The 23,386-nt window shown below is 41.6% G+C and overlaps 1 long non-coding RNA gene across 1 annotated transcript in view; it reads right to left on the bottom strand.

Annotated features, from left to right (window-relative positions):
- The window catches only part of LOC126323919 (uncharacterized), a 41,399-nt gene extending 39,418 nt beyond the window's left edge, over window positions 1–1,981 (bottom strand). The window contains exon 1 of the long non-coding RNA XR_007559751.1: window positions 1,765–1,981. This is a non-coding gene — a long non-coding RNA (uncharacterized LOC126323919). The remainder of the gene's footprint in view (window positions 1–1,764) is intronic.
- Between the last annotated feature and the right edge of the window lie 21,405 nt (window positions 1,982–23,386).

Raw genomic sequence — 23,386 nt, 5'->3', positions numbered from 1 at the left:
CGAGAACAATATTGTGTTTAAATGTAGTCAGAACTGTAGATTTATAGCTAGGAAATTTCAGAAATGTATATAGCCACTTGCTACAGGATGTAAAAAATGAAAACAATTCGGACTCAGTTTTAAACAGAGATCACGTCACCCTTGACCCCCCCTACCCCCCCCCCCTCCCCACACACGCACACACACGCACAACTAGGAAATGTTGGTTTACGTTGAGTTTGAATATTGACTTTGTGTCATATTCACCATTAGAAAAAGATAGGAATCAACTCTTTACAAGTAGACAAACAAAGTTAGTAGTAAAGGTTGCACTAAAACTATTCCCGATGTATGAATTCGTTAAGTCTTTAAGTGGACTATTATTCATAACAGCTTAAGAATATTGAAGCAGTTGATTTTGCCTAAATTTTGTACGGTACGCGAACATGACCGTTGCTAGCCGTAAGTATGCCAAGAATCTGCTGTATTAATTGCGCAATCTCTAGTTAACGATGAGCAATTTTTGCCAGAAACACGCATTGAAGGATTCTTAAGCGAATAAACAATATGATACTATCGAAAAGAAGTAGAATATGTATGTACGAAAGTTTTCACTTCACCCAGCGATTAACTCATGTGTTATGATGTCAATATAGAGACCTGTTTCTACGATCATTAAGTAATTATATAACGGGCAGTCAAATGAAAACGAGACAGATGGAAAAAAGGAAGTAACTTGTTTATTATTTCAAAAATAATCACCATGACTGATAGTACATTTATCCAACTGTCAGATCAGACATGCCATCATAGAAAAATGTTTGCGGTTACCATGATTGTACCCAGGTTTGCACCTATTCGTCCGAAGCAAATCGACGGCCACGAATATTTCTCTTTACGGCTCCAGATATATGGGAAATGCACGGTTCCAGACTGTAGCGCCTAGACCCGCTCGGCCACCCCGGCCGCCGAACTTAGGATGTGTTTCGCGGAATCCTAGGAAACGAATATAATGCTATGAAATACGTACTTCCGAGAATGAAGGTTGCAGTTAGCATTAATTCGACGCCGTGGTGTTTAGAGATGAGGTACCTACTCAGAAGAACGCGAAAATTATCTGTGATCCATACAAGGGAACCATGTTGGCATCTGCATGATGAGATAGCACAGTGGAAACTTTAATTAGGTTCGCTGGACGGAGATTTCAAACCCGCTCTTCCCAAATGAGGGTAAAATATGTTACAACTGTCCAAACCTGCACTTCGAGGAAGCGCGATGGAACAGACTCTCCTACACCTGTCCACCTCCGAGGAAGGTGTTCGTTGAGCTCAGTTTGGACACCAAAGTGAAATGTCGTTTTGCACCGTGCTGCTATAAAAATAACCTGATCGTACTCACGCAGTTACGCTACACTGCCACGCTCTCGCAGTTAGGCTACACTGTCACGCATGCTCTCGTAACCTATACTACCACGGTAAAGACATTTGAGCTCTCCACCCTGTTACTGTTCGTCCCATTATTCGCTGCTTGAATATTCAGTGCTGTGCCGGTAACACCATCAGGATGACATGACTGAAGGCAGACGCAGAATGCGACAGAACAAAATGGATCAAATGGCTCTGAGCACTACGGGACTTAACATCGATGGTCATCAGTCCCCTAGAGCTACTTAAACCTAACTAACCTAAGGACAGCACACAACACCCAGCCATCACGAGGCAGAGAAAATCCCTGACCCCGCCGGGAATCGAACCCGGGGCAACAAAACAGAATGATTCTAGTTACCTATAGCGCTGGTGGTCGGCGCCGACGGCTTGCGCCGGCTGCACCCACCTCTGGGCGCAGCCGGCGGCCAAATGCGCCTCTGCAGTCCCGGCGGCGTATTATATTGCTTCTGTGGAGTCCCCGCCCCCCTCCAGCCCCCTGCGCACCGCCATAGTAAACCAGCGCTGCGGCAGGCGACCACGTCACCGGCCCGCTGCCTGGCAACACGGCTCGCAGTTGTGCGCAATGCACTGCATCCTGCTTGGAAGACACCAAGGTCAAGGCCTGAACCCGAAACAGGGCTGCTCGATTCGATACTGCGCAGCCTCGTCCGGCCACAGCGCCGCAGCCGCTTCCAGGAACTGCAATATCCCGTCTGCTGCCATGTCATATCGCACGTCGGTGAGAACAGTGACACAACCCAAAAAACGCAAGACTTGAGAAAATTCGGCTTAAGGAATTAATTATTTGAAACTTAATGAAACAGTAAACGCTTCCTTTGAATATCAAGTTAGAATTGCAGGCAGTAAATTCTATACAGGGTGTTACAAAAAGGTACGGCCAAACTTTCAGGAAACATTCCTCACACACAAAGAAAGAAAATGTGTTATGTGGACATGTGTCCGGAAACGTTTACTTTCCACGTTAGAGCTCATTTTATTACTTCTCTTCAAAGCACATTCATCATGGAATCGAAACACACAGCAACAGAACGTACCAGCGTGAATTCAAACACTTCGTTACAGGAAATGTTCAAAATGTCCTCCGTTAGCGAGGATACAGGCATCCACCCTCCGTCCCATGGAATCCCCGATGCGCTGATGCAGCCCTGGAGAATGGCATATTGTATCACAGCCATCCTCAATACCATCACGAAGAGTCTCTACATTTGACACCGGGGTTGCGTAGACAAGAGCTTTCAAATGCCCCCATATGTGAAAGTCAAGAGGGTTGAGGTCAGGAGAGCGTGGAGGCCATGGAATTGGTCCGCCTCTACCAATTCATCGGCCACCGAATCTGTTGTTGAAAAGCGTACGAACACTTCGACTGAAATGTGCAGGAGCTCCATCGTGCATGAACCACAAGTTTTGTCGTACTTGTAAAGGCACATGTTCTGGCGGCAGAGGTATGACACCGTGATAACGTGCTCCATTGAGCGTAGGTGGAAGAACATGGGGCCCAATCAAGACATCACCAACAATGCCTGCCCAAGCGTTCACAGAAAACCTGTGTTGATGACGTGATTGCACAATTGCATTCGGATTCTAGTCAGCCCATACATGTTGATTGTGAAAATTTACAATTTGATCACGTTGGAATGAAGCCTCATCCGTAAAGAGAACATTTGCACTGAAATAAGGATTGACACATCGTTGGATGAACCATTCGCAGAAGCGTACTCGTGGAGGCCAATCAGCTGCTGATAGTGCCTGCACACGCTGTACATGGTACGGAAACAACTGGTTCTCTTGTAGCACTCTCCATACAGTGACGTGGTCAATGTTACCTTGTACAGCAGCAACTTCTCTCACGCTGACATTAGGGTTATCGTCAACTGCACGAAGAATTGCCTCGTCCATTGCAGGTGTCTTCGTCGTTCTAGGTCTTCCCCAGTCGCGAGTCATAGGCTGGAATGTTCCGTGCTCCCTAAGACGCCGATCAATTACTTCGAACGTCTTCCTGTCGGGACACCTTCGTTCTGGAAATCTGTCTCGATACAAACGTTGCACTGACTGCAAAACCACGTTCGTGATGAACACTAACCTGTTGATGCTACGTACTGTTGTGCTTGATGCTAGTACTGTAGAGCAATGAGTCGCATGTCAACACAAGCACCGAAGTCAACATTACCTTCCTTCAATTGGGCCACCTGGTGGTGAATCGAGGAAGTATAGTACATACTGACGAAACGAAAATGAGCTCTAACATGGAAATTGAGCGTTTCCGGACACATGTCCACATAACACCTTTTCTTTATTTGTGTGTGAGGAATGTTTCGTGAAAGTTTGGACGTACCTTATTGTAACACCTTGTATACAGCCTCACTTACCGGTTCATCATCTCTAGTTGAATTGCTTGTGAAGTGGCAAAAATCCCGAAATTTGTCTACACTGCATGTTGCCGGAAAGTTGAGTGCAGCTGTGTGTTTGAGCGTCACTTGTTAAGACGCTCGTATTCTTAAACTGTTGTAAGAGTCGGGCAGCTTGCATTAAAACAGCGAATTGTATTGTGGAGCGTTGAATAAAGATATGCTCCGTCAAAGAATGTAAAGAAATGATTCAAGCGAAGTATCCTGGTAGGAAACTCCCTACGACCAGCAATATTGAAGATCTGTGCAAGAAATGGCGTGCAGTTGAGAACGAGCAGATGAATAGGTGACCGACAATGAGAACCGCTGAAACTATAGGCACAAGTCCACGCGTACATCGTGAACCAAAAGGTATGAAATTAAAAGTTTATCGTGCGACTGTGGTCCAAGAGTTAAAATTTGAGTATCAGTATAAAATAAAGGGGTTCATTACTGCATTTTGCTGTTAACATTAGCTGCTAACACAAACCACCGTGACGTGCGTGGCAGAGGCTACGTCCTGTACCAGTTTTTATGGTTTATTTCCGTTGCATTCACGTAACGAGCGCGGGAAGAATGTTTGTCTGAATGCCTCTCTCTGTGCTACAATTATTCTGATCTTATCCTCATGATCCCTCTTTGAGCGATACGTAGGGGAATGTAATATCCTAGAGTCATAATGTAAAGGCTGTTCTTGAAACTTTGTTAATAGACTTTCTCGGGATAGTTTATATCTATATTCAAATCTTCGAGTTCAGTTCCTTCAGTATTTCTGTGACACACACGGACAGATCAAACAAACTTATGATCATTTGTGCTGCCCTTCTCTGCATATGTTCAATATCCCCTGTTAGTCCTACTTCGTGACTTATAAGCAGTCTGCTTTGTAGACAGATTGTACTTCCCCGTATTCCCGTATTCTACCAATAAACCGAAGTCTACCGCCTGCTCTATCCTTGATTGAGCCCATGTGATCATTCCTTTTCCTGTCCCTTCAAAACATAACACCCAGGTATTTGTGGGAACTGACCGATGCCAGCAGTGAATGGTTCAAATGGCTCTGAGCACTATGGGACTCAACTGCTGTGCTTATTAGTCCCCTAGAACTTAGAACTACTTAAACCTAACTAACCTAGGGACATCACACACATCCATGCCCGAGGCAGGATTCGAACCTGCGACTGTAGCAGTCGCACGGTTCCGGACTGCGCGCCTAGAACCGCGAGACCACCGCGGCCGGCGATGCTAGCAGTGACTCAGAGATATTGTAGCCATAGGATACTACGTTTTTTCGTTTTGTGGAGTGTACAGTTTTACATTTAAAGCAAGTTGCCAATCTTTCCACCATATTGAAATCTTATCAATATTTGACTTGATTCTTTCACATAGTACTTCATTATAGATAACGGCATCATCTACACAAAATCCGAGGTTACTATTAATATTGTCCTCAAGGACATTAATATGCAACAAGAACAGAAAGGGTCCCAACACACTTCCCTGGGGCACACCTGGAGTTACTTCTACATATGACGATGATGCTCCAATACGCGTAGGTGTCGTGCTGAGTCAAATGCCGTTCGGAAATTACGAATTTAAGTTAAGAATATAAGTCACTGCCTTGATCCAATGCTTTCAGTGTCATGTAATAAAATTGCGAGTTGTGTTTCATATGACAAATATTGTCGGATTCTATGCTGGTTGGCATTGAGGAGGTCACTGTATTCAAGATACCTCGTTGTGCTTGAGCTCAGAATACATTCCAAGATTCCACAACAATTCAATGTCAAGGATATTTGACGGTAGTTTTGTGGATCGGTTCTGTTATCCTTCTTGTACACAATTGTGGCTTACGCTTTTTCCCAATAACTGGGCACGGTGTTTTGTTCGAAGGACCTACAATAGATTATAGAAGAGGGGCTACCTCAGTCGCAAATTCGGTGTAGAATCTGACAGGGATTCCATCGGGCCCTGTAGCTTTGATCAGCTGTTTCTCAACACCCCTGACACTAATACTTATTTTCATTGTTTTTCTTCAAGTTAGGTGAGATCTGATTTTATTTGTCAGATTATGTAAATTCCTGAATTGGACATAAATCCCATGTATTCTGCATCATGAAGAACCTCTCCACTCAGAGAAGGTAGGTGTTTGGTGTGCGTTTTCCGGCAAGCGCATTATTGGTCCCCTATTTTTCAATTACGCTGTAAAGTTGTAAACAGTGCCAGATATCTAGAGATTTTTCACTCTTTCTTTACATAATTAACAAATGCAGAGAAGCTGTACGCAATATTCCAACAAGATGAAGGAGTCGCTCACACATTCAACCAAAATATGGCCCCCATCACTGACGTGTTCCCTGAGGACAGACTCGTCAGTAGAGGTCTCTGGCCTCCAAGATCCTCGAACTTCACACCATGTGATTTTCATTTGTGGGAGGGACACACTAAAAAGTAAAGCGTATGTTGACAGTTCTCGAAAAACAGATGATCTTAAAAGGAACATTACTAGAGAAATTAACTATATCACACCTGCAGAATTACAGCGATTTGCTGGTAACATCATTACACGAAGTCAGCGATGCCTGGATGCCCATAGCCATCACTTCCAGCATCTCTTATAAATAGGTAACTGCATGTTTTGTAACGTTACTGTTATCTGCTCATTTTTAGTTAGTTCTTTGTTCTTGAACCTCGGACGTGAGGCGTACCGGTTTTATGTTGAACACCCTGTACTTTTCGTACACGTTTGAGCACTTTCCACGTATTTTTCAGTGGCATAAACTAATGATGTCGTTTTCCGACTTTGGTTACTTTTCTTGGCGGGGTGCTATGTCGGATTCGGTATCGCAGCTGCACTAAGTCATAGGTATCAGCGAGGGATGTTTAGACTTTCTGTTCATTATTAAATTTTCACTCATTTCTAGCACTGATTGCCTGCGATTCTGCGGAACCTCAGATTAAGCACTGCAGAGTGTGATGGCAAATCTTGTGGCTTTAGCAGTCGACGTATAACTTGGTTTGTTTGGTTGTCACGCAGTTCACAGGAAATGTGCCGTCTCCTTGTGCACTCAAGTCAGTTGGTAATTTTCATGTCCCATGGATCATAACTGCGATGTATCGCAATTACCTGGAAAGAAAGTTTTACGTTTACAGTTACGTGTTGTCCCAGAAATCTTCCCCTGTTTGCAAACATTCATAAGGCTTAAAATATGGCACATAGACAATATCGTGAATCGCATCTGACATATTCAAGTTTTTGTGTGCAGACGACTATTTGTTATAGCGCCCAATGACTAACGACAGCGGAATCGGATACCATTTGCAAACAACTTGTACTCTAACCAGGAGAAACACCAACTTGCCCTCTGGATCAAGAGACATGGACTCCAAAAACTGTTCAGAAAAAAATCCCAGATATCTTACTATAGACAGCCACTAGGTGTTAAAAGCATCAAGACCTGGTACGCGAAGTTTCAGGAAACCGACAGCGCTGTGATCTCTTTAGAATAGGAAGGCTCTAGTGACAGATGCCTCCGTGAGAAGCCCCAAGAAATCAGTTTGCAGTTTCCTGTGGACTTCTCTTGGTGACTGTATCTCGTGATGTCAGAGGACACATTGGGCTTTAAACTGGTTTCAGTACAGTTCATGTTGTATGAAAATAGCTTCCGATCTCGCTGTCGTTAGGTCACTAGGGCCTATGACAAAGAAAGTAACAGTCAGTATGCATGTACACAAAAACTTGAATATTACACATATAATTCAAGATAAAAAGTGTTCGTGTTTGTGTCATATTAATTTTGGTAATCAGGAAAAGACTTCTGAGACATCTGTTATTATGTCCTCAGTGAGATGTATGGTAACATGTTCGCCATTCACTCGATTTCTAAAGCTGACTTTTTTCAACTTGCATACAGAGTGTTTCATACTTAACTATGTTCAGTTTCTTTCTCTCTTTAAAACACACACACACACACACACACACACACACACACACACACACACACACACACACACACACATCATACGACTAGACAATCAGAAATTCTTCTGAGAAGTAGGAGAAGTTATCGAGCCGATTCGATTTCACTTCGTGTTTGAAGTTAATTTTACTGTCCATTTAATTCTCCACATCACTCCTTAGGTGTTCAAAGATTTATACGCTGAATACCTCTCTCGTTTCTGTACCACGCTATGGCGAAGTGTCAGGTAATGTTAATAATTCCTCCTCCTTTATGAGTGTCACTGTTGTTCTCAAACTTGAATTGATTGTTGACAACAAACTTCCCAAGGGAGTAAACGTATGTGAGGTTGTTGTCAGTATGCCCAACTGTTTAAAATAGCTGTCTGTGAGAGATTCTAGGGTGAATACCAAGTACCGTAAAATTTTGCCATTCCATTGTGGCAGCTTGCCATCGTTTGTCCACGATAAGCTGACGATTGGCGCAGTGGCTGTCGAGAACTGCCATGCCTACGCAGGGGGATTGCAACAGTGCTGGAATTGCTTTCCGCCTTTTGTGCTGAACACGGAATTGGAGGCAGCAGCTCGTGGTCGTGCGGTAGCGATCTCGCTTCCCCTGCCCGGATTCCCGGGTTCGATTCCCGGCGGGGTCAGGGATTTTCTCTGCCTCGTGATGACTGGGTGTTGTGTGATGTCTTTAGGTTAGTTAGGTTTAAGTAGTTCTGTAAGTATGCTGTTTAGGTTTTTTTTATTGGTAACGCCACATAGCGCTCTGTATGAAAAGTGCCTATCAGTAGTTAGTGCCTTCCGTAGTTTGAATCTTATATTTAGCTGGCAGTAGTGGCGCTCGCTGTATTGCAGTAGTTCGAGTAACCAAGATTTTTGGTGAGGTAAGTGATTTGTGAAAGGTATAGGTTAATGTTAGTCAGGGCCATTCTTTCGTAGGGATTTTTGAAAGTCAGATTGCGTTGCACTAAAAATATTGTGGGCCAGTTTAAGCACAGTCTTGTACAATTTTTCTAAGGGGACCCTGCCAGGATACCTCACTGGAATCTTCTGATTTTTTCTTGTAGTTTGTGTAATTAGTGTAGATTTTGTTTATTGCTAGCATATAATTGTAGAGAGAATCTCCTTTGTAGTTGTAGTCTTTCATTGTTATACAGTAAAACAGTTGTGGCATGCATGTAGATTTGCACCAAGTATTTCTCAGCTGCGCTTGCAATTAACGAGATATTATTTTCAGTGCTACGTTAATGTGTTCTCTTATTTTTGCTCGTGAAATTGTGTTTTTCTGTGTTGTTGTGTGAAATATTGTGACAATAATGGCGTGTGAAAAACGTAATACTAGGCTCCAAAGTAAACTGAGAAATGACAGTGAAGACGAAAGTAGTGTGTTAGCGCCACCGAGTAATGAATTAACTAATGTTCAAAGTAGTAATTTGGTAATTGTACATAGGGAAATAGAGCGGGCTGCAAATAATGGTGCAGGCAGTGAAACAATTAGTGAACAGGGAAGCATTATCGATCGATCGGTCGGCAACAGCTCGCGTCAGGAATCTGAAATGACAGGACACAATCTTGCAAATACTGTACATTCAGGTTTTGTGTCCTCACCGTTTTTTCAAATAAGTCAAGACACATTTTCTGCTTGTCAAAATGTGAATGTTGCCGGTGCAAATGCACCGCCGAAAAGCATAGCGGAACAGATTCCAGACACAAATACATTATTATTGCAATTAATGCAACAAATGAAACAAAATCAGAGACAAACACAGCAACAGTTAGACACAATGGAAAAAAATCAGAGACAAACGCAGCAGAAGCTTCAAAAGTTAGACACAATGGAACAAAAGCTTCAAAAGTTAGACTCATTGGAACATACACTTGAACAAACACGTGAAGATTTAACTACTGAGTTGCATAAAATCGAATCGAAATGTCAAAAAGTCTGTAATGACGGTCATTAGAACACAAATTAGAATTTATGTGTGGCTACTTGGAGAATGAACCAGCTGTAAGAATGCGATCGGTCATTCACGATTGTCACAGTGAAGGAGAATTTTATCATGCCTTCCTCTCAGCGTATTGGTCTCAAGCCACACAAGACCGAGTAAAACATAGCATCATAATGATGAAACGTTTCGAACAATCTGAATTTACGACATATTATTTTGGCAGGACGTTGCAAAGATGACATTGAAGCTTTTCAGGGACTGTTACAAGAATTAGAAATTGACACTGACAATCGCAGAACGCGGAAACAGGAACACAACAATGACAGATCACATCCATCACAATTCCGCGATGAAAGAAATAATAACTGGACATGACAAGGCTATTCTCACAATACAAATGTGACCAAAACAGACACCACCCATATGACAATCACTGGCAGAGTAATAATAGTTACAGAGAAAGATCGCATTTCCGTAGTAATGAATATGACAGAGATAACCATAGAAACAGACAATATGGGAACAAAAACAATTATTATCAAGGGAGACAGAATAACTTCAGACGCAACGGTCCAGCGCGCAGTTACGATTCAGGGAGTAATTCTACACCACATGACTGACAAACAAGAAACTATGTAACCGACTGACAAAACGACAGACCTGAATTCCATCAGAACTGGCGAGCTTCAAACAGGGTAGGGCCTTCTCGTCAAGGTGAATTTGTGGAAGTTAGGTCTCCTAATCCCAATAACGACGCGCGCCAACAAAGAAACAGACAATGTTCTTCTAATAATTTCCGGGTATGCAGCCCGATCCCGTCGACATTCTGCCACGATATTTCGGCCCAGAGACGTCCGGCCATCATCAGGTGAGTACACAACTACTGAAGAGCCCAGGTGCAGGCGCGGTATTTATACCGATTCTCGTGCACGTGTTGACATGCGCGGCATAGCCGAGTTGTACGTGCTGCCCTCGGTGGTGAAAGTAAAAGATCGTCTAGTCATTGAGTATCGAATGACGCTGTCTATTCCGCTGTGAATGTATAATTTTAATAACAGGATTCCAAGTTTTATCCAGTTGAAAGCCGTTGTCACGATTTATAAGATTATCGGCAAGACGTATTTCCACTGATTCCTTGATTACGGAATCCCAAAATCCGGAAACCGGAGCTAAAATTTTTGTTCCATTGTATTCCATTGAATGTCCCATTGAAATACAGTGCTCTGCTACTGCCGATTTTGACGGTTGCCGCAGACGGGTGTATCTTTCATGTTCTGTACATCGTTCATGGACAGTTCTTGTCGTCTGGCCAATATATGCAGAGCCACATTCACAGGGAATTTTGTAGACGCCTGCTTTCTTCAGTTGTAAATCGTCTTTAACGGATCCAACCAGGGCCCGGTTCTTTGCTGGTGGACGGAAGATAACCTTGATTTTATTCCTCTTCAGTAGTCGGCCTATTTTCGACGACACATTCCCGGCGTATGGAAGAAACGCAGTTGATTTAAAGTCGTCATCAGCGTCCTCAGTGCGCTGCTTCTTGTTATGACAGTTGCGCATGGCCTTTCTTATTTGGCGTGAAGTGTAGCCATTCTCTTTAAAAACCTTCTCCAAGTGTTCTAATTCTGCGTGGAGGTTTTCATCGTCCGATATTACATGCGCTCGATGTATTAAGGTACTGAGAACACCGGCTGTTTGTGCTGGGTGGTGGCAGCTTGACGCTTGGAGATACAGATCTGTGTGAGTCGGTTTCATGTACACAGAATGTCCTAATGACCCATCATTTTTACGGCATACTAGCACGTCTAGAAATGGTAAAGTGCCATCTTTTTCAATCTCCATCGTGAATTTGATGTTCTCATGTAAAGAGTTTAAATGATGAAGGAATTTCTCCAGTTCCTGTCTGCCATGAGGCCATACAACAAAAGTATCATCTACGTACCGCCAGAAGACCGTAGGCTTTAAGACAGCAGACTCAAGTGCTTTCTCCTCAAAGTCCTCCATAAAGAGATTAGCTACCACAGGGGACAAAGGGCTCCCCATGGCGACGCCGTCTGTTTGTTCAAAGAATTCGTCATTGAATAGAAAGTACGTTGAGGAGAGTATATGTTCAAACAAGGCCGTCATTTCTGCACTGAATAAGTTACCAATAAGATGTAACGATTCCATTAAAGGCACTTTGGTAAACAGTGAGACCACATCAAAGCTGACTAATAAATCCGAGCTGCTAAGCTTAACTTCCTTCAAGCGACTGACAAAATCTACTTTTTAACTTAGTCTTTGCTATAAAATTTTTCATTTTACATTCCTAATATGCTTTGTCAGACTTATAATCTGGTAACATGCTACAATGTTTGAAGTTGAGTATTCAGTCAAGAACCAAGAGAACTTATTTAAACAGAAATTACGAATGCATTGTTATTGTGAACAGACGACACATTCTTGCTTGTTAGTTGCACGATTACGTAACGACTATAAGGCTTACATACTTAGAACATATTCTGTTAATGAGATTTTAATGCAACATTTTGGTTTAGTTGAAAAGATATTCTTTATTTGAAGTACTTTCTGTGAGATTAACGATGACTTAGCATTTGGTTTCTTTGATAACTATACGATTATATCACGACGCTACTAATGTGTGACACAATTTACATTGTGCTTTTGCGGTGTATCTGTTTTATATCTGCACAGTTTTTGTGAACTGTAACTTTGTGGTATAGCTACAATGAGATAGCCTTTTCTGTAGCACAACAATACGTTACAGTACAGTACTTACTTCATCACGGCAATAAGTGTAGTAACTACGATATCTATACGTAAAGCATTTCACTTTTGTTTATCATGAGGTAAGTACATTGACTTCTGCAAAACTTAGCTTTTGGAGGACGATAACTACGACACTTCCACAGAGATTATCTTACAACACGATGCACAGTTTAGCGCTACACTACGCGTATTTGAGTGACTAATTTTGTACTTAAAACATTTATTTTTAATTATATTTGAAGTACAACGATACAAAGGTTTTCCTTGATACATTTCATTCCATTGCTGTAATCTGCAACACCTGAGGATATAATTACATTAATTCTCAGGGGGGTACACGCTTACTTTGTGTACCATGTGTTTGGCAAGCACAAGGAGCCCAGCTAATATGGTATTTGCTTATACAACTGTACAATTCGGGATCATATTTCTCTAACACATAAATTACACAGTTATCTGATCATTTAACTGAAAGAAACATTTATTATACTACATGAGTGACACATGTTTACGTATTTACACAGTTGGATAACTTCACACTTATGAAATTGTATTTTGTCTGTACTTTGTGAACAGTTCATATTTTTGCGGAACCATTGTTATACTATGAGAGTGTTGAATGATGTATTTGGTACGGGATCACGATTTGTAAAGTGCGTTTGAGGTAGATGGCACTATTGAAATGAGCAGCATGAAAAAACATTACAGAATCACGAAGCAGCCATAAAAGAACTGCAAACTATTGTTCATGAAAATCATGAGACTTTGCAAGCTAAAATTGACTCAGTTGCATCTACCGATTCGGTTACGCAACTTGCAAAAACTTAAAGGACACGGTAGATACGATTTCAACACAAGTGGACACTCTGAAATTTGGTTCAGAAAAACACACTGAGGAAATAAGTACACTATCGGAGAAAGTAGCCGAACTTTCGGATCAGTTCACTAACTTATCTGCAAAGGTAGATGATGATCTGAATGACACAGAAGAGTGCGAACAAATTAGGAAATTCAAACAAAATCAGAATCACATTAATACGCAACACCAAAGAGAAATCCGGGAAGTACAAGATCAGCTGACACAGGTAATACAAGAATTATGTATTTCAGAGGATACTTGCGCTCCAACACGGGAAGAGGAACTTAGAAATACGGAAAAGCCACAAAATAATAACACAGGGCATTTCGGAAATCATGAAAGGAATTGGCAAGGTGCACCGAATTTTGAGATGGAACCGCCGACACGACGTAACAATGAACGATACGCTACCCGCCGACACGATGATTTTGACTATAAGCTGTTCATTACTGCACGTAAATTCAAAACATTTAAGAATTCTGGCAACGGCATTCATCCACAAGCGTGGCTCCATCAATTCTCTCATTGTTTTCCTCCCAACTGGTCATTAGAGCACAGATTAGAATTTATGTGTGGCTACTTGGAGAATGAACCAGCTGTAAGAATGCGTTCGGTCATTCACGATTGTCATAGTGAAGGAGAATTTTATCATGCCTTACTCTCAGCATATTGGTCTGAAGCTACACAAGACCGAGTAAAACAAAGCATCATAATGATGAAACATTTCGAACAATCTGAATTTTCCTGTCTTGTCAAATATTTTGAAGACATGTTGCATAAGAATCAGTATCTTTCAAACCCATACAGCCCCTCAGAACTCATCCGCATTTGCTTAATCAAATTACCTGAACATTTACGACAGATTATTTTATCACCACTGCTGGCGGCTCACCTCCAACTGCCCAACGCTACGCGCTGTTAGCATCCAGCTGCCGCTGCTCAACACTACAATGGCAGACGACAATGCAAACTTAACACAGGCTGCGCACAGCACAGCCAGTGATTTTTCATACTGAGCACTAAGCGGCGTTACCAATAAGAAAACCTAAACGGCCTACTTACAAATTGCATGAACAGCTCTACATAATCCGGACAGTGGAACTCTGAAGGCTCTCCAACGAGGTCACATGTGTGCGGTTTTGCTACAAATACCTGAAAATGTTGGCGGCTCACCTCAGGAATTGTTGAGTACTTGATGATGACTGACGAGGCACACTTCAGATTGCGAGGCGCAGCTAAGAAGCAAAACTACCGGATTTGAGGCACTGAGAACCCACAGCAAATCCAATAGGCGCTACAGAGCCCAAAATTGACGGTGTGGTGTGGACTCACTACAGCTGGGATCGTCGGTCCATATTTCGTTCGGGATGACAATGGTGCAACATGTACTGTGACTTCCGAACGAACTGTTGGCATGATTCAAAATTTGTCTTTCGTGCATTACAACAGCATCCCCTTCTAGTCACGTGGTATCAAAAAGATGGTATAACTGAACACACCGTCCGTCTGTCAGTGGACGAACTGCGCAAATAGTTTCCCGGATGTCGCATCTCCCTATTTTGTGATGTGGCGAAGCCGGCATGTACACCCAATCAGACAGCTCCTGGTTTCTTCATTTGGGGTTACCTTATGTCCAGAGTGTTCGAAAATCACCCTGCAAACCTCCAGGCGCTAGAGGCCAATATCCGTAGAGAATTAAAACGTATTCCTGTTGTCGCACCAGAGAACTCTGCGTTGCAGCTTCACAACAAGCCTGCATGAGTGCTACGATAAAGGCGGTGGTCACCTGACTGATGTGATCTTTAAAAAGTGAATGCTATTTGTCGCGTGGAACTCCAAAGACCCATTAACACATCTGCCCTTGGTTATCATTAATATCTGTGCCGGCCGGGGTGGCCGAGCCGTTCTAGGCGCAACAGTCTGGAACCGCGCGACCGCTACGGTCGCAGGTTCGAATCCTGCCTCGGGCATGGATGTGAGTGATGTCCTTAGGTTAGTTAGGTTTAAGTAGTTCTAAGTTCTAGGGGTCTGATGATCTTAGATGTTAAGTCCCACAGTGCTCAGAGCCATTTGAACCATTTTTTGAACCTGTGTTAATAATAGTATTAATTGAAAAGCGGCGTTCAATCTACAGCACCCTCTACTTTGTTCCACAATGACGAGCTATACCAGAATATGATGCCACAAAATATTGGTGAACTAAAATAGGAAAAATAATTCAGTTTTTCACATTTTAATCTCCAAAATTTGGTTATTGACTGAAGCGCAAAATTTTCAGAATTGAGACTTTTAAAAAGATCTGTAGCACGTGACTGCCAGTTCAGGTTCTTATCATTACAAACAGCTAAGAATTTAGAATATTCTATTTTATTTATTTATAACTCCCTTAGCGTAGTAAAGCCCTGTGCGGTACTGAGCTTCATGTATTGCGTTTTACCTAGATTCAGTGTCAGTGCACTTAGAGAGACCGTTATTAATTTTCAGCACAGTGTTATTAACACTTTCAAGCGCTGAAGTTATTCCTTTAAGCTTGAGTATAATACACACATCAAAAAAAGTTTTGCATCACCTCGGTTCCGCGAGTTCCGGAACCTCTACAGAAAAGTAGAATAGACGCCCATGCCATGTCGAGCTGCTGCAATACGCCGGGCAAAAGGAGGTCCGACGCGGTAGTGGAAGGTATCCCATGACATTTGTTACCTCAGTGTATTAAAAATGTACTTCGCGTACACTAATGCAATATACTTAACGTTTAGTTATCAAAGTAATCTACTTTTAAAAAATTGAGTGGATTACTATCAGTTGTTTTAGGTACAATAACATTTGTGTCCTTCCTGTCCGCTGGCCACAATACGTTATCAAAATCATCAAATATAGTTTTAGAATCTTGCCATCTTTTGTATTAATTTCCGCGGACGGTCATGTAGACAACTGCTCTGTACCTGCCTCTGAATATAAGATTTTAAAACGCTAGATAGACGCATTTAAGTCCATTTATTTTCGAAACATACTTATTGGTTGTTTATCCCGTCAGTAGTTGCCCACGATATTGCTTCATCTTCCACTTAATTCGTGATGCACATTAATAAGGTTGTGCACTACTTATACACACATTGCACTCTTTTTAGTGTGACTTGTGGAATGATAATCACGCACATTAAATCCTGCATTAACGAAAAATAATGTATCGAAGTTTCTGACTTTCAAAAACCTTTCCCTTTAGAAGTATACCGACATCTACGAAAGATACCATGTGACAGGAAAATTTACGTACACATTAATAATTTCTAATGTTTAAGAGTACGTTCCCTGGGTCTGGCGGCCTATCTGTATCTACATCTACATCCATACTCCTGCATTTCCTTAGGATTCTTCCAATGAATCTCAGTCTGGCATCTACTTTACCGACGATCAGCTTTATATGATCATTCCATTTTAAATCAATCCTAATGCCTACTCCCAGATAATTTATGCAATTAACTGCTTCCAGTTGCTGACCTGCTAAATGATAAGGGATCTATCTTTCTATGTATTCGCAGCGCATTACACTTGTCTACATTGAGATTCAATTGCCATTCCCTGCACCACGCGTCAATTCGCTGCAGATCCTCCTGCATTTCAGTACAATTTGCCATTGTTACAACCTCTCGATATACCACAGTATCATCCGCAGAAAGCCTCAGTGAACTTCCGATGTTGTCCACAAGGTCATTTATGTATATTGTGAATAGCAACGGTCCTACGACACGCCCCTGCGGCACACCTGAAATCACTCTTACTTCGGAAAACTTCTCTCCATTGAGAATGACATGCTGCTTTCTGTTATCTAGGAACTCTTCAATCCAATCACACAATTGGTCTAATAGTCCATATGCTCTTACTTTGTTCTCTAAACGATTGTGGGGAACTGTATCGAACGCCTTGCGGAAGTCAAGAAACACAGCATCTACCTGGGTACCCGTGCCCTCTGAGTCTCGAGGACGAATAGCGCGAGCTGAGTTTCACACGATCGTCTTTTTCTAAACCCATTCTGATTCCTACAGAGTAGATTTCTAGTCTCCAGACTATACAGACCAACTGCCCTGTCATCCTCTGGTGCTACTGGAAGCAGTATGGAGGGGCGTAGCTCACCGCTCTCTTGGTCGTTGTTAGTTTTCTGACCTGGAGCCGCTACTGCGCCTTGAAGTATCTCCTCAGTTGTCATCACGAGGCTGAGTTCCCTATTCCAGTCCTCCCACCAAGGAAAACTCCGTGGCACTACCGGGAATCCAACCCAGATCTTCCGCATGGTAATCAGACGCGCTAACCACTTCGCTACAGAGGCGGAAAGATTCTAAAGTACCAACGGAAAATGTGGCAATCATAACAGCTCATGTTGTATGTAACGTAATAAATTGGCGGTTGGTGTTAGTTACAGTCTCAGACTTTTAGCCGCTATCGACAGGGGATCTCAAGTTGATTCCGTATTTCTAGATTTCCGGAAAGCTTTAGACACCGTTCCTCACAAGCGACATCTAATCAAGCTGCGGGCCTATGGGGTATCGTCCGGGTGTGCGACTGGATTCGTGATTTCCTGTCAGGAAGGTCGCAGTTCGTAGTAATAGACGGCAAATCATCGAGTAAAATTGAAGTGATATCAGGCGTTCCCCAGGGAAGTGTCCTGGGACCTCTGCTGTTCCTGATCTATATAAATGACCTGGGTGACAATCTGAGCAGTTCTCTTAGGTTGTTCGCAGATGATGCTGTAATTTACCGTCTAGTAAGGTCATCCTGACACCAGTATCAGTTGCAAAGCGATTTAGAAATGATTGCTGTGTGGTATGGCAGGTGGCAGTTGACGTTAAAAAACGAAAAGTGAGGTGATCCACATGAGTTCCAAAGGAAATCCGTTGGAATTCGATTATTCGATAAGTAGTACAATTCTCAAGGCTGTCAATTCAACTAAGTACCTGGGTGTTAAAATTACGAACAACTTCAGTTGGAAGGACCACACAACACTCCTTCGTCCTCTGTTAGAATATTGCTGTGCGGTGTGGGATCCTAACCAGGTGGGATTGACGGAGGACATCGAAAGGGTGCAAAAAAGGGCAGCTCGTTTTGTATTATCACGTTATAGGGGAGAGAGTGTGGCAGATATGATACGCTAGTTGGGATGGGAGTCATTAATGCAAAGACATGTTTCGTCGCGGCGAGATCTATTTACGAAATTTCAGTCACCAACTTTCTCATCCGAATACGAAAATATTTTGTTGAGCCCAACCTACATAGGTAGGAATGATCATCAAACTAAAATAAGAGAAATCAGAGCTCGAACAGAAAGGTTTAGGTGTTCGTTTTTCCCGCGCGCTGTTCGGTAGTGGAATGGTAGAGAGACAGTATGATTATGGTTCGATGAACCCTCTGCCAAGCACTTAAATGTGAATTGCAGAGTAATCATGTAGATGTAGATGTAGTGGATGACAGAACTGAAGGATGTTTGGAGCTATAGTACTGACCAGGTGAAGGCCTCAGAAACGGCTAGCCGAAGCGATTTATATTTGGCACGCAACTTGTATACAACATAAATTTAAAGTCTCTAAGATATTCTGACTCAACAGCCGTCCGTTCTTGAGAAAAACGCTCCTAAAGTTCATGGCGCCTAATCGATTCACAACTGACGGAATCAACAGGTAACTGAAAACTGAGCATTTTCATCATCATACGAGGGTGCTTTGATAAGTCTGGTAAATTTCCATGAAAGAATTGAGTATTTTTGCTGTGCCTTCATAGTTGGGAACCTTGATTATTCCAATAATTTCATCAATTTACAGGCTTCATTGTTGACAGCTGTCTGAATTGATCAGTGTGTCGACTGCGATTGAAAATGGAGAAAACAGAGTTTCGTGCTGTTATTAAAGTTTTGATTTGTAGTGTTCGACCGCTGCGCAAATCAAAACAGAATTAGATGAAGTACACGAAGATACTGCACCATCATTGAAGACCATTTACTTTTGAATTAATTAATTGGAACGCGGTCAGACAATTTAATGGAGATGAAGCGTGCTCTGGCCGTCCATTTGAGGTCACCACACAGGAAACCTTTGACAAAATCCATGATGCGATGATGAAAGACCGTTGAATAAAAATTCATGACATTTCTGGAACTGTAGGCATCACAGCTGAACGAGTGCATAGTGCTCTGCACAGTGAATTGGTTGTGAAGAAGCTGTGTGCAAGATGGTTGCCGCTACTGCCCTCAATCGGCCAAAATTGCATCCTTGACATTTCAACACAATGTGTGGCAATGTTTAATAGCGGTCCGCAAAACTTTATCAGCTGACTTGTAGCTCATGATGAAATCTGGGTCCAGCACCAATATAATTGAAAAACAGAGTGCTCATATTTCGTTCATCGGTGTTGTTGCATAGGTCCGTATAGTTCAGTGTCAATTTGCGTCCACACATAAACAAGATTCATCTGGCATTTATTCATGGCACCTGGATTTTCACAAATATTTGAAGATTATTTGATTAAAAAGAGAATTTGAAAAAGTTTGTGGTTATATTTGTGTTCGAGTGACAACAAGAACGTGTGGTCATGGGCGTATCTGTTATTGATCACTCTGGCCTCCACCACTCAAAGATAACTTTGAGGGAAACACATATGTTAACTGCTAGAACAGTTTCCAAACATTAAACTTTAGTAATTAGTTCTGCAGTGACATATAAAGTGTAGTTCACTACTTATACATATCACAGTTCACTGTAACTCGGAGCAATTTGCTTCCTGCCACTGCTGCTGAAGTCGTCGTCCCGGTCCATTTCATCTGCAAACTGGATCTAGTTGCTTGAATTCCATGAAATAATCCAAACTGACGTATACAATATAAAAGATTTTTACAAAAAATATACATCACATTTTACAAAATAGTGAAAAACAACAATGCCAACCTAATTTTTCTTAATTATGGCTTAATTAGTGAATGCAAAATAATGCTAGCATATATTGGACCAACATGACATACACGTAAACAAATGAACTAATAAATTTTATGAAATTTTGTGTATTATACAAAATCACTTATTAGATACAACTGGAATTACGAAACTTTCTGTGAATTGCCTTTTCGAAGAGTATTTCATTAGGGTATCAAAAAAGGAAAGTAAAGGAAGGGGTTGTTTTATTTGAGATTGCACACATTTTTGTCACAAATGCTCGTCGTATTGTATATTCCGCTAATTGCTGAGAACATACTATCTGAATATAGATTATTGGAATATTCCCAGTATGAATGAAAAAAGCCAGAGGGTGCAATAGGACAGAAAATGTTTATCGGAATGACATGGTAACAGTATAAATACAGGTGATAAGAAACGGGTGAAACTTGATGAATGTAGAACACTTTACAGAATATTTATTTGTTTGTTGTGTTGTGGTCTTCAGTCCTGAGACTGGTTTGATGCTTCTCTCCATGCTACTCTATCCTGTGCAAGCTTCTTCATCTCCCAGTACCTACTGCAACCTACATCCTTCTGAATCTGCTTGGTGTATTCATCTCGTGGTCTCCCTCTACGGTTTTTACCCTCTACACTGCCCTCCAATACTAAATTGGTGATCCCTTGATGCCTCAGAACATGTCCTACCAACCGATCCCACCTTCTAGTCAAATTGTGCCACCAACTTCTCTTCTCCCCAATCCTATTCAACACCTCCTCATTAGTTATATGATCTACCCATCTAATCTTCAGCATTCTTTTGTAGCACCACATTTCGAAAGCTTCTATTCTCTTCTTGTCTAAACTATTTATCGTCCATGTTTCACTTCCATACATGGCTACACTCCATACAAATACTTTCAGAAACGACTTCCTGACACTTAAATCTATACTCGATGTCAACAAATTCATCTTCTTCAGAAACGCTTTCCTTCCCATTGCCAGTCAACATTTTATATCCTCTATACATCGACCATCATCAGTTATTTTGGTCCGCAAATAGCAAAATTCCTTTACTACTTTAAGTGTCTCATTTCCTAATCTAATATCCTCAGCATCACCCGACTTAATTCGACTACATTCCTTTATCCTCGTTTTTCTTTTGTTGATATTCATCTTATATCCTCCTTTCAAGACACTATCCATTCCGTTCAACTGCTCTTCCAAGTTATTTGCTGTCTCTGACAGAATTACAATGTCATCAGCGAACCTCAATGATTTTATTTCTTCTTCATGGTGAAACGTCCCCTTAGAAAAATTATACAAGACTGTGCTTAAACTGACACACAATATATTTAGAGCAACACAATCTGACTTTCAAAACTCCCTACAAAAGGATGGCCCTGACTAACATTAACCTATACGTTTCACATATCACTTACCTCACAAAAATCTTGGTTACTCGAACTACTGCAATACAGCGAGCGCCACTACTGCCAGCTAAATAAAAGATTCAAACTACTGAAGGCACTAACTACTGATAGGCATAGTTAGCAAATGAAAGATTTTAATACAGAACAAACAATGTATTTACCTCACTAGTCATAATATGTATAGCAGTTCATGACACCAATTCTTACAAATTTCAAAACTCCGCCATCTCTCTCCCCACGTCCACCACTGCTGGCGGCTCACCTCCAACTGCGCAACGCTACCCGCTGTTGGCATCCAGCTGCCGCTGCCCAGCACTACAATGGCGAGTATTGCAACAATGCCAACCCGCCACAGACTGCACACGGCACAGCCAGTGATTTTCATACAGAGCGCTACGTGGCGGCGGCGTTACCAATAAAAAAACCTAAACAGCCTACTTACATAGCCCCCATGCTCCCCACAAAAAAATTTACAAGTTGTTTTGGGCAGTGGCCAATACAGATTTGAATATTTTTTTCATAATTACAATAACAAAGAAATGAAATGCACACACTTATCGATACAATGTTGGTCAAAAGCTAAAATTTTCTCACAGTCCATAAAGACAGTCATGATCATTCATCAAAGTAAAATTGCAGTGTTTTTCTCAAAGTCTGAGTAGTAAAAGAAAATGCACACGGAAGTAGTGGATTTCCATGCAGTCTTGAAGAAGTAGCGTTGTCCTTCCAACGGAAAGACAGTGCTGACTCTTGACATGCAGACAGGTAATGGGCCACAACAGAGCAAACCCACAGCAGAGTCAGTCGAAGTTTTAAAGAATATTGTTAGGTAGGTCGTCACAGAGTAGACCCATTGTAGTCCTGGTAGAGGTTACGGTATTGGTGGGCCACCAGAGGTGCAGACCCACTGCAGTCCTTGTAGAAATAATGGTATTGGTGGGTCATCAAATGTGTAGACCCACTGTAGTCCTTGTAGAGATGGCCAGCAGCCTCTGTTTGACTGTGCAGGCGCACAATCACCATTGAAGAGTCTTGCGGATAACATAGTAAGTCCATAACCCACCACTTGTCCACTCACAAAGTTTTTGGAATTGTCCTTACAACCAGCAATGCTGTTATCTAGTCCCTTACTGAATTATTAACACACGTGCAAACACTATCAGTCCCTACTTCTCACATATTGTCCATATACTATGACCAACAGAAATGTGTGCAGTGAAATGTAATTTACAAGTTACTTAATTTGATGAACTGGTGTCAGTTACAATTTTATAACATAAGAATGCAATAACAAAGGTACAAAATACATCTTTAAAGAACATAACAATACAGATAACATCTGCAGTAGTACAGGCTTTACAAAAGAATCGAAATAGCAAATACATCAGTGTTACAAAAATTACGACATAAGTACATACATAAAAGATCAGAATAACTTTTGAAACATCAACTTCACACATGAGCATTAGAACAAAACAGAATAAATAATGTGTGAACATCTTTACGAAGTAAATAACATGTTATTAATGCAAATTATATTTGAGGATAACAGTATTCCTCATCCTTGTGAATGTAGCTTAGTATTATAAGAGAAAAAATTCTATGAAACAGTACACAGAGGCAGGAAGAAAACAAATACACAAGGGTACACAAACACATAGTGGGATAACACAAAGAAAGGACAGGG

This window comes from Schistocerca gregaria, chromosome 2, assembly GCF_023897955.1.
Source record: "Schistocerca gregaria isolate iqSchGreg1 chromosome 2, iqSchGreg1.2, whole genome shotgun sequence".
Taxonomy (NCBI): Eukaryota; Metazoa; Arthropoda; class Insecta; order Orthoptera; family Acrididae; genus Schistocerca; species Schistocerca gregaria.
This window is presented reverse-complemented; position numbering and strand designations above follow the sequence as displayed.